The 13537-nt window shown below is 41.0% G+C and overlaps 1 long non-coding RNA gene across 1 annotated transcript in view; it reads right to left on the reverse strand.

Moving 5' to 3' along the window:
• The window catches only part of LOC130267397 (uncharacterized), a 54273-nt gene that overhangs the window by 16731 nt on the left and 24005 nt on the right, over positions 1-13537 (reverse strand). Inside the window, exon 5 of the long non-coding RNA XR_008843172.1 lies at positions 4647-4762. This is a non-coding gene — a long non-coding RNA (uncharacterized LOC130267397). The remainder of the gene's footprint in view (positions 1-4646; positions 4763-13537) is intronic.

Genomic DNA, 13537 nt, shown 5'->3' on the forward strand with positions numbered 1-13537 from the left:
AAAAAACACTATTTTTGTGGGGAAATTAAAACGAAAAACGCAATTTTGCTAATTTTGGAAGGTTTTGTTTTCACGCCGTACAATTTATGGTAAAAATGACATGTGTTCTTTATTCTGAGGGTGAATACGATTAAAATGATACCCATTATTATATACTTTTATATTATTGTTGCGCTTAAAAAAAATCACAAACTTTTTAACCAAATGAGTACGTTTATAATCCCTTTATTTTGATGACCTATAACTTTTTTATTTTTCCGTATAAGCGGCGGTATGGGGGCTCATTTTTTGCGCCATGATCTGTACTTTTTTTTGATACCACATTTGCATATAAAAAACTTTTAATACATTTTTTATATTTTTTTTTTTAATAAAATGTATTAAAAAAGTAGGAATTTTGGACTTTTTTAATTTTTTTTCGTTCACGCCGTTCACCGTACGGGATCATTAACATTTTATTTTAATAGTTCGGACATTTACGCACGTGGCGATACCAAATATGTCTATAAAAAATGTTTTTTACGCTTTTTGGGGGTAAAATAGGAAAAAACGGACGTTTTACTTTTTTATTGGGGGAGGGGATTTTTCACTTTTTTTTTACTTTTACTTTTACATTTTTTTACATTTTTTTTTACACTTGAATAGTCCCCATAGGGGACTATTCATAGCAATACCATGATTGCTAATACTGATCTGTTCTATGTATAGGACATAGAACAGATCAGTATTATCGGTCATCTCCTGCTCTGGTCTGCTCGATCACAGACCAGAGCAGGAGACGCCGGGAGCCGCACGGAGGAAGGAGAGGGGACCTCCGTGCGGCGTTATGAATGATCGGATCCCCGCAGCAGCGCTGCGGGCGATCCGATCGTTCATTTTAATCGCGAACTGCCGCAGATGCCGGGATCTGTATTGATCCCGGCACCTGAGGGGTTAATGGCGGACGCCCGCGAGATCGCGGGCGTCGGCCATTGCCGGCGGGTCCCTGGCTGCGATCAGCAGCCGGGATCAGCCGCGCATGACACGGGCATCGCTCCGATGCCCGCGGTTATGCTTAGGACGTAAATGTACGTCCTGGTGCGTTAAGTACCACCTCACCAGGACGTACATTTACGTCCTGCGTCCTTAAGGGGTTAAAGGGGTACGCCAGTGGAAAACTTTTTTTTTTTTTTTTTTTAATGAACTGGTGCCAGAAAGTTAAACAGATTTGTAAATTACTTCTATTAAAAAATATTTATCCTTCCAGTATTTATTAGCAGCTGTATACTACAGAGAAAATTCTGTTCTTTTAGAATTTTTTTTGTCTTGTCCACAGTGCTCTCTGCTGACACCTCTGTCCGTATCAGGAACTGTCCAGAGCAGCATAGGTTTGCTATGAGGATTTTCTCCTGCTCTGGACAGTTCCTGATACGGGCATCAGGTGTCAGCAGAGAGCACTGTGGACAAGACAAAAAAGAAATTCAAAAAGAACAGAATTCCCTCGGTAGCATACAGCTGCTGATAACTACTGGAAGGGTAAAGATTTTTTTATAGAAGTCATTTACAAATCTGTTTAACTTTCTGGCACCAGTTGACTTATAAAGACATTAAAAAAAATGTTTTACACCGGAGTACCCTTTTAATCTAAATACTTGTATCTCCATTTGTTTTATTCGTGTAAACGTTCATGTGCGTCAGTCTTACCCGTCTCCTGTATTTACAAGCTCAGACCTTCGTAAACATTTATATATCAGATACGACCGAGAGGATATCAGTGTATGTAGAAGTTGGCCCCCAGTTACTGCAGTAGTTCCTCCTGGAATGCCAACGGGAGAGTCTTCGGAATAACATTCCAGTGTTCTGTAAAGGCTACAGATCCAGCCATGTTTGGATTAGGCCAAACACCCTATGTCAGTTTCTTGAATTATAACAAAACATTTAAGTGTTACAGGAGCCAAGGATTTTTTAGTTTATTTTTTTACATACAGTAGGTATACATAACATTGATGCCGGATAAAGAACAGCTGATTTCAGGGCTTGTTCATTGGTTCTACATCAGCAATTTCCAAACAGTGTGTTTCCAGCTGTTGCAGAACTACAACTCTCAGCATGCTGCAACAGCTGGAGACACACCATTTGGAACAAAACAGTTTTTCGCATTTTCCAGCAATAAGTTCATATTTGCCAAGAGGCTACTTTATGTGTCATTATCTTAGACTAGGCTGGAGAAAAGAGCAAGACATGTTTTTTTTCTTCTTTTCTTTCTTTTTTTGAGTGACCTATAAAATATATTTTATTATATAAAAGGCTATTAAAATGGATTTAAAAAAAGAAAACTGATGAAAAAATCTAAAATCCACTTTGAGCTCTTGTAAATACAAGAGAGCTGGACTCACATCTATATACCTTTGGGTGGTATCGAGGATAAACCATGCCCTGGCATCACGAATACAAGGGGTTAATGCCCTCTTCCCCTAGGGTAACAACATCTGCCCTCATCACACCCCGTTACAAAATATATATTATATTATTATTGTATTATAATATATATATATATATATATATATATATATATATATATATATATATGTGTATATATACATATATATATGTGTGTATATATATATATATATATATATATATAAATAAATTAATATTTTATATATATATGCAATAGGTTAAACCCATCAATGGTTCTCTTGAACTAATCTGTTTAAATAAACAGATTAGTTCAAGAGAACCATTGATGGGTTTAACCTATTGCATATATATATATATAAAATATTAATTTATTTATATATATATATATATACACACACATATATATATATAACCCCTTGTATTTGTGATGCCAGGGCATGGTTTATCCTCGATACCACCCAAAGGTATATAGATGTGAGTCCAGCTCTCTCCCTCAAGCACCGTGCGCACGGACTGGCGTGTGCAGTGCCAAATAGGTATAGAAGAAAGTAGGATGTCCAGCGCTGTGTAGGTCCAACGAAATACACTTTATTGATTAAAACCCAGGATACATGGATACAGCAAACACAAGTGACGCTTTTCGGCTCAGGGATGAGCCTTTGTCATACAAAGTGTGTGTAACAGAGTCAGTCTTTTATAAGGCAGACCGCGCCAGGTACCTCCACATGAGATGAAAGGGGAGGAGACCAGGTGTTGTCTGACGACTTCATTTGCACAAGTGAACACCACAAAGTAGTGTCGTGTTCATACCCGGCAAATCAAGATAGCGTTAATAAATCATATGCATACCGCAAACATACGGAATGCATATGAAAATATATGAATATATATTTATATATATATATATGAAAATGTATTTTCTCTTTATTTTCATATGCATTCCGTATGTTTGTGGTATGCATATGATTTATTAATGCTATCTTGTGTTTGCTGTGTGGTGTCCCGGTACCGTATTTCATACGTTACCTCTGTAGAGGTCCCCATAGCCAGAGTCCCTAGGGACGTCGGGGTCCTTCTTCTATAGTTAACCCCTTGTCACCCCTCAGTTAGTCTATGACTGTATAGATGATCTTCTAAATATAAGTATAAATGTGTACATATTTGGTTGCCTACCTGTTCAGCGTAGCAGGACCTGCGGGTCACGTGATCAGGTTAGAACTCTATGGTTTTGCTACAGGACCTTTGGAGGTTCCCATGACGTGTTCACCCACAATGCAATTTAACGGTGAGTGAAAGTTGTTATGGACCAATCCAAAACGGCCAGCCCCTGTCCATATAAGGGACCAGCGCCACCTTGATCGCTCTCTTGAGTTCCTGATTCTGGAAGAGGTAGGATCCTCCGCAGCTTACAAGATGATTTACTAGGCCAAAGCCTTGCGTCCTCGGACTCTAACATAGCGGATATACTAAGCAATTCCCCGCTACTCAACGCAAGATCACTGGACCTAAATGCACCCTTAAATCCAGCGGATCTATGCTAAAAAATCCCTAAATTGAGCTTATCTGATCCCAACCAACTGTCAATCGCTGCTCAACTATATCTATAGAGACTCTGTTATATGGACTGTTGCCATTGCTGCATGTACAGAAATTCTTCAGTAAAAGTTCCTGCAAGTTTTCAGTTAACAGTGGTTGTGGACAATCCTTTATTTCTGCATCACCTATTGCTCTTGGGAAGGGTAGCAATAGGCCTATCAAGATTACAGAATTTAACCCTCACCCTGGCATCACGAGTGACAAGGGTTAACAGCGCCCTTTACTATACTGAACAGCAACACCCTAACTACCCTACACCCCGCAAGGCTTTATCACTTAAGACTACCACAGCTGTATCCATGTATCCTGGGTTTTAATCAATAAAGTGTATTTCGTTGGACCTACACAGCGCTGGACATCCTACTTTCTTCTACACCCAAAGGTATACCGCTGGATCCTGGGCTAGGCACGGAAGCAATAAGGACTCTGACGCCAAGTTACGGATAACGGTAGTTTTACTAAGGGTAGACAGATGGTAAAGTGTATACAGTTCAGCCAGGGCCCACGGAGGTGACCAGTGACTCAGAGACCTTAAGGGCTTGCTGGGTAGTAGATATGATCAATTTAATGCAGACTACGTTGACTTGACAAATGATGACTGGGACTGACTTGACTTGACTGATGACTGACAAAGCTATGACTGTACTTACTTGCAACTGACTGTGGCTGCAGACTGGACTTGAGGCCTCCAATGACTCTGGACACCCTCTAGGACTCGACTTGACCTCACTCCTTACCCCTGGGATCACCTGGTCACTGGTACCTCCTGGATAACAATCACATGACAAGTCACGTGGTAAGCAGTCTTAAAGTGACAACGCTTTCTGAACACATTACATGGTATAATACATTAGAAACATATTTACATGGTGGGGACAGATGCAAGGGGGCCCAGGGGACACTATATAGGGGCTGCCTGAGAGGGCAGCAAGGGTATGGGGTAACACCTCCCGTACTGGGCTACCACATATATAATAATAATATATATATTAATGATAATTATAATACCATTTAACCTATTGCTAGGCTAAGCCCTTAATGTCTGATCTGGAGTAGCCTGATCATTGTTACTTTTGCTAGAACAAAGTTGCCGCAATGCCAGGAAGACACCATGCCACTTTTTGTCCTGTTGTCTTATCTTAGGTTCTTTTTTAGACTGCATAGTTGGCAACAGACTAAGATAAACAGCATAGCTGAGAAGGCTCTGTATAGACAGGAAGTAAAAAATGTCAGCTGCCAGGGGCAGAAGGAGACTAATCAAAAACAACAAAACAGGTCAGCATTTCGGAGCATTTAAAAAAAACTATATTAATGGAATAACCCCTGGCTCCGTTACAGTAATGCAGTCCTTTCACTCATTTTACTTGCGTTACATTGCTTAACATAGAAGGGTTAAAGGGAAGTGAGCAGCTTTACATAGATGATAAGTGACAACCCCATAGGGTGCTCTAATGACCCATCTATAGCAATTGTCATAATAATCAGAGAGACAATATTCAATACGGTTATGTATTGAAACATGATTTTTGGGGATCTAAAAGTTGTATAGTCTCCTTTATCCTGATCGTATTCACATCATAAAAGAATGGTAAGCTGACATTCTAAAAACCTCAAGATAATTTAGTGAATATGTCAGTCCTATACAGTAGAATCTATTATTTATACAGCTTGAACATATTAAGAAAGTATGTACAGCACATTGCATACATAATAACTTGTCAATCAAAGAGCTGAGCCTTTTCCCAGGAATATACAGTCCCCTCTATTGTCCTGGGTCACAAATCTATGTACAGGGAACCCTCCCCTATTTGAGAAGACCTCCACTTTACCTAGACCAGATTTACTGTGATAGATTTTCAGTTCTTCTATATCAATGTTTCCCAAACTTTTTTAGGGGAAACTCTCGAAAAAATGTTTAACCCCTTAAGGACCAAGCCCATTTTGGCCTTAAGGACCAGAGCGTTTTTTGCACATCTGACCACTGTCACTTTAAACATTAATAACTCTGGAATGCTTTTAGTTATCATTCTGATTCTGAGACTGTTTTTTCGTGACATATTCTAGTAGTAGTAAATTTTTGTGGTAACTTGCATCCTTTCTTGGTGAAAAATCAGTAAATTTGATGAAAAATTTGAAAATTTAACATTTTTCTAACTTTGAAGCTTTCTGCTTGTAAGGAAAATGTATATTACGAATAATTTTTTTTTGATTCACATATACAATATGTCTACTTTATGTTTGCATCATAAAATTGACGAGTTTTTACTTTTGGAAGACACCAGAGGGCTTCAAAGTTCAACAGCAATTTTCCAATTTTTCACAAAATTTTCAAACTCGATATTTTTCAGGGACCAGTTCCGTTTTGAAGTGGATTTGAAGGGTCTTCATATTAGAAATACTCCATAAATGACCCCATTATAAAAACTACACCCCCCAAAGTATTCAAAATGACATTCAGTCAGTGTTTTAACCCTTTAGGTGTTTCACAGGAATAGCAGCAAAGTGAAGGAGAAAATTCTAAATCTTCATTTTTTACACACACATGTTCTTGTAGATCCAATTTTTGAATTTTTGCAAGTGGTAAAAGGAGAAAAATGTACTTGTATTTGTAGCCCAATTTCTCTCGAGTAAGCACATACCTCATATGTCTATGTAAAGTGTTCGGTGGGCGCAGTAGGGGGCTCAGAAGGAAGGAGCGACAAGGGGATTTTGGAGAGAACATTTTTCTGAAATGGTTTTTGGGGGGCATGTTGCATTTAGGAAGCCCCTATGGTGCCAGAACAGCAAAAAAAACAAAAAAAAACACATGGCATACCATTTTGGAAACTAGACCCCTCAGGGAATGTAACATGGGATAAAGTGAGCCTTAATACCCCACAGGTGTTTCATGACTTTTGCAAATGTAAAAAAAAAAAAAATAATTTTTACCTAAAATGCTTGTTTTCCCAAAAATTTTACATTTATAAAAAGGGTATTAGCAGAAAATACCCCCCAAAATTTGAAGCCCAATTTCTCCCGATTCAGAAAACACCCCATATGGGGGTGAAAAGTGGTCTGCTGGCGCACTACAGGTCTCAGAAGAGGAGTAGTCACATTTGGCTTTTTGGAAGCAAATTTTGCTCTGGGGGCATGCCGCATTTAGGAAGCCCCTATGGTGCCAGGACAGCAAAAAACACATGGCATACTATTTTGGAAACTAGACCCCCTCGGGGAACGTAACAAGGGCTTAAGTGAACCTTTATACCCCACAGGTGTTTCACAACTTTTGCATATGTAAAAAAAATTATATATTTTTTTAACTAAAATGCTTGTTTTCCCAAAAAATTTTAAGGACCAATTTAAATGTCAATTGCATTCCCCAATTGTTTCTCTCTCATATCCTATCTATCTATTAGCAAAAGAAGAAATACGGGCAGCACTGGATAAAACAACAGTTCAAGTTGGTGCTCGCTGTGGATGGACTTGGTCCCAGGAGTCCCAGATGAAGTAAATAGCAGAAAACAGCGGCACACAGATGGCTATGGTGAATAAGATGTGGCTTGCATTCACCAAACAATGGCGACTTTTCGGCTGCCTCTCGAGAGGCAGCCGAAACGTCGCCATTGTTTGGTGAATAAAAGCCACATCTTTTTCACCATAGCCATCTGTGTGCCGCTGTTTTCAATCTATTATCTATCTTTCTTTCTACCTCACATCAATCTATCTATCCATCTATCTAGAAGATAAAATGATCACTGCAGCACTCCGGAGTATTGAAGAAAGTGGATAGTGTTTATTCCATCAACACATATAACAACGTTTCAGCTGTAACAACGCAGTCTTTCTCAAGATGGTTGCAGCTGAAACACTGTTATGTGTGGGTTGATGGAATAAACACTATCCACTTTCTTCACTATCCACTTTCTTCAATACTCCGGAGTGCTGCAGTGATCTTTTTATCTTCTATCTTATCTAGGAAACCTGTAACCGAGGATTTCCATGCTGACGTGCACCCACTTACATCTGAACTTTACCTGAAGTGCTGCTACCTTCTCATTTTTCTGGCTCTATATCTATCTAGCTATCTATTAATTTTATGTTTTTGACTCATAAAAGGAAAATGCACTATTGTACAGTACTTGGAATCTGCTTCTGAGTTACTGTTGAATGTTCAGATTTTATAGGAAACATCTGTTGAGTGTGATCTACTCCTAACCAATGACATGTGTGCAAACGCTTCTACTGAAAAAAGCGGGCAATGAAAAGTTGAAAAATAACAGTAATCTACACAATAAATGCAGCAGTATTCCCGCCAACATCATCTACAAGTATTCTTGTTTGTCTGTGTCTGAATAAGTAAAATAGCAGTATGGGTTTCAGGGGGGCCTCCTCCTCCATCCTTCAATCCCCCTAACCATCACCTCCCCCACAGCAGCCAGATACCCTGACCTAGCTGAAGCGGAAGGTGCGTGATGTCATGAGGGGCATGGCCGACCACCGCAGCGCGAAAACAATGTTTGGAACATTTACTTCCTAACGCTGGCCAGAGGAGTACCTCTTTAAAGTTGTTTTTCCATACTGAAGACTCTAAAGCACAAAGGTGGGAGTTTCATCATTGCACCTGTAAGTTCCCACTGTGCTGTTCTGATGCATTTTCAAAGTGTGTTTTAGAGAGAAATATTGCCATGAGGAGAGAGTGATTTGACCTATGTTCACACATTGAATTGCCCCATTTTGGTAATTTGCGGTACTTAACTGCAGTACTGTTAAAAAGCCACAGCATGTACACACAGCCTTAGCTGTTTTTGCAGTGATTTTCCAAAATTGTGGTACAAATGACATGTTTTTACCAGAGAGGGGAGGAAAGGAGCTCTGGTAGGTATGGCAACCATTTTAGGACATCGTCAGTCGTAACTCCCATGTCAGGCAAAACAGCATCCCACCTTCTCCCTCAGACCAATGTCCGTCAGTCATCAGCCGCAACTCTGTCCCCCGTCAGGCAAAAAAGCTTACCGCCTCCTCCCTCACACCAATCGCCGTCATCCTTCAGTCACAACTTCCTCCTCCCTCATCCGAAACTCCCTCATCCAAAACTCCATCATCCCTCAGACGATTCTCCCTCTTCCTGATGCATAGCCGACAAAACTTCCTGACGCATAGCAGTCCGGACACTGCACAGTATGCATAGCAGAGTCAAAACTGTGAAACTTGCACATGTACTACAGACACTACATGTGCTACAGAGTCTGTATAGCAGAGTCGACACTGAATAGCGTGTACAGCAGAACCCGTATAGCAGAGAGCCAACACTGATTCGGCTCTGCTATAAGGCAGGAAGTTTTTCATCTGAGAGAAGACGGAGTTTCGGATGACGGAGGAAGGAGTTGTGGCTGATGAATGACTGGAGATTGGTCTGAGGGAGGAGGCGGGACGATGTTTTGCCAGATGCGGGACGGAGTTACGGCTGACGATGTCCTAAAATGGATGCCGTAGGTAGGTGATGATGTCTTCTGTAATCCACAGGAAGTCTAAGTCTGACATCCTGTTGTTAAGCACTGGAAGATTTGGAGAGTCAGACTGGTGATCACATGACCAAGGTAAAGTAATTAAAGTAATGAAACACATGGATGCAACTGTGTTGAAATGAAACAAATGGTGCTGTATGACTACTGATGGTGAGTGTGCATAATATGGGTAAAAAAAAAAACCTGGAGTGCTTCCTTAAAGCTTTGGAACACCTTTTGGCTATAGATAATTGGTTACTCAGCTGTAATGGCCATTCATAGACAACATTAAATATGTATAATCTCTGTATCTGTATTCTACACAAGGAAATAGATTTACCCAAGCTTCTATTTTAGTCAGACTAATATTTAACATGAAGGGCAGAATGATAAAGTCAGCACACCACCTATGTTCATTTTTTTTGTTTTTAGATTGGTGATAAGTTTCCTTGGTCTGTTTTTCGTTGTTCTTTTCTCCAGTCAGCTCTTATTTCCCATTGAATGCCCTTGATTTTTTGATTATGCTAAAGCTTTTTAGTTAATCCATAAAAAGTTAATTTCATGTTAAATTTTTCATAGAGCTGAGGCCAAGCCAGAATAACTGCGGTTCTTGTCTTCTAATAAACAGAAGGATTGTCCAGTGTAGATGAAGTGCAGATGCTTGCGTACTGTATTTTATAAAACCATAAACAATGAGGCTCAAAAAGTGACGCGTTTCAGGAGACACTTTGGTCATTAAAAAGGAAAAGCTGACAATGATATGGTTTTGACCGTAGCAGCTCTAATAAGCAGAGGAGCCCGACAGCCATATGTGTCTCCCAAGCTACTGGACCATAAGATGAACTTTAGACATGTTCATAGACTATAGTCTGTGCCGGGGCCCCGCCTTAGCCGATGATTTACTGAGTGAGCTGTCACTGATGCCCATCTCCGAAGGTGGGGGCCAGAGCACACTAAGGACGGGTGCGTAGTCAGCCCCCGTACTGGAGATCATAGGGACCCTCGTGGTTGTATCCCCCATGAATAGAGGATACATTTTATTTTCCCCTTTAAGGGGAATCTGTTAGCAGTATTCTTTTCCTAGCAAAACTTCTGACAGCCTTAGGGCATGTTCACATGGCTAATAGCTGCTTGGTCTTTCCTGTGGATGCCATGCTGAAACCATGCGGTGTCCAAACGCATGACCGAGAGTAAAGGAATGTATGGTCTACCCTTCCCAGTGCCTATTTAGTGCTTGTACAAAACTGATGACAGATTCCCTTTGATCGGTCAGGGTTTGGGTGCTAAGACCTCATTCAATCTCTAGAACAAGCTAGGAGAAGCTATTGTGGCGGACCCATGGGGTGTGAGATGGGGTGTATGAGGCAGGTGTTGTAGCCCAGGTGCAGGTGTTGTTAACCCCTTCATGTTCATAACGCCAGGGCGTTGTTTTAACCAAGAACCACACGAAGGGTAGTGCTGCTAGTCCTAGTTAAGGCAGGGCACATTAGAGTCCAAGGCCAGGTTAGGGTGAATGGTAGCTTTACTGAGGTAGACAGATGGTAAAGTCTTTACAGCTAGGCCAGGATCCCAGAGGGATGACCAGTAACACAAGGGACCTCGCAGCTTGCTGGGACTTGCAGTGACTTTGACAGACTTTAGCACAGCCACACTGACTATAATAGACTTGACTTGACTGAAGATAATGACAGCAGACAGAGATGGCTTGACTCACTGACTTGTGGCTGTAATTTAGGCTTGAGGCCTCCAGATGTACTGGACACTGACGTCTGGACTGGACTTGACCTCAGCAGAAAGTGTGGTGGAAGAGAGAGATTGTAGTACCTCTCCCTCTTATAAAGGGGGGCTGAGCAAGGAGCCCATAGGCTAGCTGCGGGTCATCTGGTCACCTGGTGCTCTCTGGGTAACAAAACATGTGACTTTAACATGTGACAACCATTATCATGTGACTAATAACCATGTGACAATATCATAGGTCCCTTACATTCAATGTACAACTAATTACATTATGGGGGAACACTGCAGGCGAGCCCTGAGGACGTTCAGGAACTCAAGCTGATAGGACTGTGGGATGATATCCTGTACTGGGACATCACACTATCTGCTATGTGCTTCTCTCTCTTTGTTGCAGGCTCCATAGACTCTCCAGAGAATCTGTGTCTGAAAGTAAAGAGAGAGATGGAGAAAGAAGCGCATGGCTAAGTGCCTTACCCGGCCTTACCTTTCTTTCCCCTCCGACATCTTCTATCAGAGGAGTCAGAAGGTCTCCTTGCACATTAGATGGTCAGTCAGTTCCAACGAAAAAAGTTGGGTTCGGGCGACTTGTTACTCATGTGTCTGGTGGTTTTAGATCTTGATACCCATATATCCTTTCCTATTATGGTGTAATAAAAGCTGAAGGACATAAAAAATCCATATTATATAATATATAATGTAGAAAAGTCTCTTTTGTGATAATTTTTTTTTTCATTCAAGGTCCCAGGAACACATAAAAAATTGCATATTCCACAGATTTCTTCATTCAGTGTATAGTAGATCATTCATAGCTAAAACAAACAAACTTCACTGTGACAGATAAAGCCTCAAAACCTTTTCATGATTTCACAGTAAAAGATTGAACATCTCTGTATTCAAAGGAACAGACACTTAATAGAATACGGCTGTTTTTTCTTATTTGTTTCTCCGAAACTCAAAGATGTCCTCTGACTTTAAGTTTCAATAAAACATTTCAGCTAAAGATCAAAAATATATTCTTTTTATAGATGGGCATCTGGCTTGTGTATGACTTTAAAGGATTCCAGTCCTTTTATCATGTGCAAACAATATTGAAAGGGGTTGTCCGAGCTTCAACAAAAGGCACACAGAAGGCTCCGAATAGCTGCTAAAGACAAAATAAACGTGTCCAAATGCAAGTAAAAAGAAAGATGGGGGTCACTCACCGGTCCAAAGTTAATGGAATTCTTTATTCCAAATTGCCAACATTGCGGGGTGCATACACGGACGGATCTTCATGGTATGCCGCAGATCAGCAACATGCCGGGTAACAGCTGTTTGCGCGTGCGTCCAGAAGCACGCTCAAACAGCTGTTACCCGGCATGTTGATGACCTGCGGTGTACCCTAAAAATCCATCCGTGTTTGCACCCTGCTATGTCTGCAATTTGGAATAAAGAATTTCATTACCTTTGGACCGGTGAGTGACGCCCAGCTTTCTTTTTACTTGCATTTTGGAACTGTTTTTCTGGGGCTTTGGTACTGTGGTCTACAGATTATGTCTGGCAGTCAGGAGCTGAAAGTTTAGCAGTATCATACACTGTGGGGACTCTGCTGAATGTGAGGAGCTGCTGGGGTAGTAGTGCCGACTGCTACTATGTTTCTTGTTGGACAAAATAAACTATGCTCAACGCTGTTGGGAATGTGATGTTGAGTTGGGGCCAATTAATGCCACCTTGTACCAATTAATGCCACCTCTGTATGTGATAATGAGGTGGTATGTGTAGTATCAGCTGCCACCACTGCATCCAGGGATTGGCTGTGGGGTCAGGTGATGATGAGATGGTATATGTAGTACCAACTGTCACTGCTGCGTCCAGAGATTAACTGTGGGGTCATGTGATGATGAGGTGGTATGTGTAGTACCAACTGTCTCCCACTGTCACGACTGCACCCAGAGATTGGCATGTCGTGTCATGTGATGATGAGATAGTATGCATAGTACTAACTGTCACCACTTCATCCAGAGATTGGCTGTAGGGTCCTATGATGATGAGGTGGTATGTGTAGTACCAATTGTCACCAACTATCACCACTGCATTCAGAGATTAACTGTGAAGTCATGTGATGATGAAGTGGATTGTGTAGTACTAGCTATCACCAACTCTCACCACTGCACCCAGAGGTTGGCTGTGGGGTCATGTGATGATAAGATGGTATGTGTAGTACCAACTGTCACCATTGCATCCGGAAATTGGTTGTAGGGTCATGTGATGATGAGGTGGCATGTGTGGTACCAACTGTCACCACTGCATCCAGAGATTGGCTGTGGGGTTCTATGATGATG

Source organism: Hyla sarda, chromosome 4, assembly GCF_029499605.1.
Source record: "Hyla sarda isolate aHylSar1 chromosome 4, aHylSar1.hap1, whole genome shotgun sequence".
Taxonomy (NCBI): Eukaryota; Metazoa; Chordata; class Amphibia; order Anura; family Hylidae; genus Hyla; species Hyla sarda.